The 6745-nt window shown below is 50.5% G+C and overlaps 1 pseudogene; it reads right to left on the bottom strand.

Annotated features, from left to right (window-relative positions):
• Positions 1–684: 684 nt before the first annotated feature.
• Positions 685–6185, bottom strand: LOC121434907 (annotated as a pseudogene).
• Positions 6186–6745: the final 560 nt, after the last annotated feature.

Here is a 6745-nt window from a genome sequence, read left to right as displayed (position 1 = left end):
CTTCAGCAAAGGGAAAAGTCCATCAAAAGAGACATCCTCCCCAGCTGTGCCTCCCCAGCTATGCTCAGACCACCAGAACTGCAAACCCCACTCACCTCTGTAGCTGGCAGTTCTCCTTTAAGTGATTCAGAAAGCCTCATTGCTCTATACTGTTGGGAGCAGTGAGACCCTAGATCCTGAATTTCTTGTAAACAACTTGTTTCCCCCTGATCTGAGTGCCTACAGCTGCTCTGAGCACGAGACCTTCAGGAGTTCCTGATGGCAGGAGAGTGGTTTCTGGTGGATTTGGCTGGGGCGTGGCTATCTCTATATAATCGGCCCCTGAACAGAATAAAAGGGGCATTCTGGGGGCTTTCTGAACCAGCGTTTGGAGGTCCGTGTGTTGGTCTGTCTCTGCGTGTGTCGGTCTGTCTCTGTGTCTGTATTCTCAACCTCCAGCCCCTTTCCTGAAGCTCGCAAATTGGGTTCTAGCACACAGAGCACAGGCACAGGGACACGGGGCGCGGCAATTGGAAGAGGCAACTGAATCAACAGGACTGAGACAAGGAAATGGGTGGGACCCTAACGTGACCACCTGGCCAAGCAGCCATGGTTGCCTTTGGCAGCATCAGTGGACTGAGCTCAGCTGAGTTCAGAGGACAGCGAGGACCTCAGTCATGCTGTCAGGTTGGGGACACCCAGTCCTCACCACTTAGCTGAAGTAGTCTTACTAATTCCTGGAACCAGACAATTCACCCGAATGTTCCTGGGTGCCAACTCCAATGCCAGTGTCCTGGTGAGATCTAGCAGGTCTACCTTGCTGACACTGTAGGCACCCAGTTCCTGAAAGAGAATTATGCATGTTTGGGATGGAGAAGGGGTAGAGGAAAGTGTCTGTCGGAGTTCTCATGCACAAAGGATCACAGTTGAGCAAGCCCAGTGCTCAGATGCACTCTGCCCAACCTTGTTAAAGGACAAAGCTCTATAGATACAAGCTCAGCCCAGGACATCAGGAGTAAGACAAGGGTCTATCCTGGATGCTGTCCCTGGGTGGCTCTGAAAAATACATGGCTACCCCTTCCTCTGCACCAACCAAGAACTAACCAAGCTCTTACCACAAGTGGAATACAAGCTAAGATGGAAGACCAAGATGACAGTAGTGCTCCTAAGAAGAGAGAGAGGCAAGAGGAGACATGAAGCTAAAGATTTATCACCAGCCACGGTGTTATGACAGCCACACAGTGCAGTGAAGGTCCCATTTCTACCCCCACTCTGCATGAGGAAACTGAGGCCAATGAGTGGTTGAGATTCCAATCCTAATTCTCTAAACAGAATGTCCGTGTTTATCCCTTATACTAGTGGTTCTCAACCTTCCTAATGCTGAGATCCTTTAATACAGTTCCTTATGCTGTGGTGACCCCCAACAATAAAATTATTTACATTGCTACTTTATAACTAAAATTTTGCTACTTTTATGAATCCTAATATAAATATCTGATATTTCTGATAGTGTTAGGTGACCCCGAATAAGAGTTGTTTGGCCCCCCTCAAAAGGGGTCATGACCCACAGGTTGAGAACCGCTGCCTTATAAATGTTCTCTTCTTCTATCTCTTCTAAGAAGAGATGAGCAGAAAACTACGTGCTAGAAGGAAGAATAGAGGAGGTTTGGTGAAGTGACCCCAGACAGGGGCACAAATGCCTATCAATGAACACTATTTAAGAAGCAGATAGAGACTGGGGGGAGGGAGGCTAGGGAGATGGCTCTGTCAGTAACAACATGCTTGTGGTGAAAGCTCGAGGGCCTGGGGTTGATCCCCAGCACCCATGCAAATCTGCAGTCCTGGAGCTGAAAAAGCAGACGCAGGGAGATCTCTGGAGTTCACTGGCCAGTCAAGCCAAATCGGATTGGTGAGCTCCAGGTTCAGCCAGAGACCTTGTCTTTCAAAGAAAATGGTGGACAGAGATAGAGGAAGACATTGGTTTTTGACCTCTGGCTTCACACACTCTACATACACACACACACACACACACACACACACACACACACACAGACGGGGAGATGGTCAGGAGGTTAGAGAGAATTGGCTCAGTAGTTAAGAGCCCTAGTTGCTCTCCCTGAGGTCTGGGATTGAATTCCCAGCCCCCACATGGCAGCTCACACTTAGAACGGCAGTTCTAAGGGATTGACTGCCCTCTTCTGGCCATAGGCACTACACACATGTGGCACATAGGTGTTCATTCAGGCAGAACACCCATACATATAAAATAATTTAAAACTTTTTAAAAGAAAGAAATGACGATTGGGAACTTTTTCTTCTCCTAGAGACAACCTTCTGCCGGTATGTAGGTATGTAACGCGTCGGTGAGGAGCACAGTAAGACTCGGGTCCGGGCACAGATGCACTCACTGGACACAGAAAACAAGGTGTAGGAAACGGCCTGGTGTAGGTTTTTCCCTTCAGAATGAAATGGGAAAGCCCCGTTATAGGTGTGAGTAAGTACAGGGGGATTATTTAGCTGTAAAACCAGAGTCTAGACAAGGATGATCAGCTCACACAGTTAAGGAGATTAAGGAGGAAAAAACCACAGCCTCTTCCCATGCCTGTGCTCCTGGAATACTACCTTCATGCAGAAACCCCAGATTTAAAAATAATAGCCACACAGAGGGAAGGTAGATCTAAAGACTTCCTCCTAGAGGAGCTGAACCAAGAGCTAGCCCAGATTTGAATTCTCCACTTCTCTCCCTGTGTCTCCTGTGACTCTGGACCATACTGTCTCTGGCTCAGCTATAATCTCTCTGCTGGATGCATCTGAATCTATGTCCTAGTGACTGCCTGATGTATGTCTTGTGAATCTGTCCCTAACCGAGGGCTTTGTTCTCTCTTTTACTGAACAGCACAGAAAGCATCACGTGGCAGGGATGAGGGACACTTCTCAGAAATCTTCAACAAAGTTTCACAAGGGATTAAGTCACTGCCTGCAGCTGAGACAGATAACAAGGCAACAAAGGCTCTGAAGCAATAGCCAGGTGTCATTCCCAGCATTCATGGCGGACAGGTGTTACACGCTCCCAGCATTCATGGCCGCCTGCACGTTGCCACGCTCCCTGCCATGATGAAAATGGACTGAACCTCTGAAACGTTAAGCAAGCACCAATCAAATGCTTTCTTTCATAAGAACTGCCATGGCCATGGTGTCTTTTCACAGCCATAAAGCTTTAACTAAGACAGAAGGGAAGGAAGGAAGCTCACCACTGCAGGCACCTACTCCCTTCTCTGCTTCCTGGCCACCATACGGTGAGAAATGCTTCCTCTCCAAAGCCCTCCTGAGATGATATTCTGCCTCATCACAGTCCATAAGAAAATGGTCTGAAACTCTGCACTGAGAACCAAATCTCCCTCCCTGTGTTTTATCAGATAGCTTGTCGTGATGACAACCAACCAGAGTAACAGTCACTGAGCAAACAGCTACATAAACCATGAGAAGAAAGAGCAGGGAGAGTGTAGGGGCTAGATCGTGAAATAAAGCACAACATAGCACAGATTATCCCTACCATCCAGGGCCTGTCTTTACAATAACTTCTAGAAGAAGCCCAGTTGACCTCTCACCTTGTGCTAAACCTGTTCACTTGTCCCCAGCGTGCTCCCCACCAGAATGCTCCCCACCAGAGTGTTCCCCACCAAAGTGCTCCCCACCTGAGTGCTCCCCACCAGAGTGCTCCCAACCAGAGTGTTGACTGCAGCATTGCGTGCCAGCAAATCCACACTTCCACAGTGCTCCAGGCCCTGTGGAGAGAGGTGTGGGGAGGGTGGAGATGGCCTGAGGAGGACTCATCTTTCAGGGCAGCCAAGGAGGGCAGGTCCTCAAGGCACAGCTGGTAATGCTATGTTAACCAGAGATGGTCACAAAGACCCTGTGAAAGCCAAACTCTTGTAAAGGAAACCATCCCGACAGGACCAGAGGTCCCTGAGGTCTAACTTGTTCTCCAGGAACATCTCCTGGGGCATCCCCTATTCCTTTATACATTTCTCCAGCTGTGGAGTTCTGTCACTTTGCAGAAGGCCTGGACCCCCATTCCCACCCTGCCTCTCCCACAGCTGAGCAGTGAAACCAAGGTTCTGAGCTCCCTTCTCCTTGTCCTTCCACTCCTTGTCCTCTCACCTTGGCCACTCGCCATTGCCGGCCCTCTGCCTTCCCCACATGGCACACAGTGCCAATGGCATGCAGCCCTCCCCCTGCAGCATGGCCATTGCCCGGTCTATGTTATGCTGTTTGTGGCTGCTGATGACCACGTGGGCTCCATCCTTGGCCAGTCGTCAGGCGATGGCAAAGCCAACCCTGTGGACAGGCAGAGTACAAGTCAGCCTCCCCCCATCCGGCTCCCTCCTGGAAACCCACCAAGATGTGGGTAACCTTCTCTACAGCTCTGAGTCTTGCCACAGAGGCCAAGGTCCCTCTGGGTGAGAGGTGGAGACGCTAGGAGATCAGAACACTCACCCGTCCGTGGAGCCTGTGAGTACAGCCACGTGCTTAGCCAGGACTCTGCTCCGGGTTATTCCACGGCTCTACATCCTCGCAGAGAAGCCAGTGCTTGACTGGGACAGGCACCAGTGGCCCAGACCGCTGCTCCAGGCATGGTGAACAGGCCTGGCTCTGCTGGATCCTGCTGCCCTGGAGGAAAGTCCATTTCACTTCTTAGTTGTGACATTGGTGAGCATAAGATAGTTTCCTACCTCCTCTCTCTCTCTCTCTCTCTCTCTCTCTCTCTCTCTCTCTCCACACACACACACACACACACACACTTCTCAGGCAGCCAAGGCTAGCCCAGCTAGACAGAGTACATTTCTGATACCTGAGCCTATAAGAGTTGGAGCTCAGTGGCAGAACACTTGCCTGGCACATATGAGCCTTGTGCTTCATCCCTGTCACTCAAGAAAGAAAAGGGGAAGGGAAGGGGAGGGGAGATGAGAGGGGAAGCAGAGGAAGGGAATAAGTACTAACTGGTAAGAGTGAAATGAGAGTCCATATAAGATAGTGAATTGGAAGCCCTACTGGTTCAACTGAATGAAAGAAAAAAGTCAGGATAACACACAATAATCTCTATTCCTGAAAGAGATAATAACTGAACAATAAACTTAAAGCCAGTTGAGAACTCCCACAAAGCAGGCAGGAGGGCCCATGATCACGCACCCATCTGCAGCATATGGTTAGGGGCTTAGGACCAAGGTCCGCAGGAGACACTGGCAAAGCCTGCCCTGCTGCCACACACACACACACACACACACACACACACACACACCAGTGACGTCACCAGAACAACTAGCTGAAACCAAGGGCTGGCCACACCACAGCAGAGGACCACACCACACAGAGGACCACACAGGCTGTGAAGCCAGAGGCTGAATATTGACCCTCAGAAGTCTGAAGCAGAAATTCTCTGTGTGGTGGGTGACAGATGAGCTGGGGGCGGGGAGACACTAAAGGTGGCATAAGACACAGGCAGACAGAAATGCAGGGTTAGAGCCTACTGTGCAGCCAGAGGTGACCGGTGCAGCCCAGAACACAGCTGCTCTGCAGGCTGGCCTCCAGCTGACTCCGTTGGAACCTCCAGGAAATGACTTCCTATACACAGAGAGAAAGATGCTAAAGGAAAATCCCCCCAAAACCCAGGGTCCTAAAACAGGCCCAGGGTTCCAGGAAATCTGCTGCTGGTGGAGTTCTGGAGAGGAGCTAAGCCCCACCACACACACCCTGAGCCAGAGGTGCAAGGACAGGCATTCTGGCTTCTCACCCACCCGTCGGTTTATCCACAACAGCTGGGTCCAGCAAAGCCACATGCTCCTCCTGCCTCGCCCTCACCCCCTCGATTGCAGAATCTCCTCCCATCTCCAGTGTATGTTCTGCTCCCTCACACACTGCCTCTGCGCCTTGAGATGGCTCTCGCTGCCTAGGCCCATCTGAGTTTTCATTCTCTCATTTTCCTCTGCTTCTTTAATTCTTTTACTCTGGTGCCAAAACACTGGAACTGCCTCTGGGAAGGCGCCCTTGTTTGCCAAGTTCCCTTTCTACATCTCCTGGTTTCCGTCTTTCCTTTATCCTTCTGAGAGCCGCTCTGCCCTCTGGACTCACGGAGGCTGAGCAGAGGCCTGCAGTACCTGACTGGGAGACCTCACCCCACCTGGGACCACGGTTTCCAGCTGCCTCATTCCCGTGGACAGGACCAGGGATTTTGTCTTAATCCTTTCTTGCCAGGAGTGGTAAACTCACTCTTTCTTATCCTTTAACCCAACCTCCAGCCCTTGAGAGGGCCATCTCTGCTGTTTCCAGAGCTACACCCCATACCAGCCATTTTCCCTATTGAGAACACGAAAGTAGGTAAAGACCCAATCCGTTTCCCAATAGCTGAGGTCTTTCTTCCTTCCTAATAGTCTGTTGCAGTGATATTTCTGACTTTGGGGGAACACTCCAAGAAGGAAACTAGCCCTGGCCAGTTCAGACCCACACCACTCTCAACAGCCCGCCTTCTGCTTATCTCCTAAAAGTTTTCAAACAATTTGGCCTCAAATTGGATCTTGATCTGGTCCCAGTACGCCCTTGACAACTGAAAATGCTCGCCTAAATCTGGTACCTGGGACTCTGCTAGCTTGCAGGACCTGAACCACACCTTCTAATGCAACTGCAAACGGTCAAGGTTCCCTACCTCCAAGCTTTCTGTCACCTCCGCTCCCATTCTTACTGAGGTTCGCCCTCTCACAGATCAAGCTGT

The sequence above is a fragment of the Microtus oregoni genome, unplaced genomic scaffold (genome assembly GCF_018167655.1).
Source record: "Microtus oregoni isolate MIOR12 unplaced genomic scaffold, Mior012 000045F_ref0000178, whole genome shotgun sequence".
NCBI classification, from domain to species: domain Eukaryota; kingdom Metazoa; phylum Chordata; class Mammalia; order Rodentia; family Cricetidae; genus Microtus; species Microtus oregoni.
Note: the sequence above shows the minus strand (reverse complement) of the source record. Positions and strands in the feature narration are given on the sequence as shown.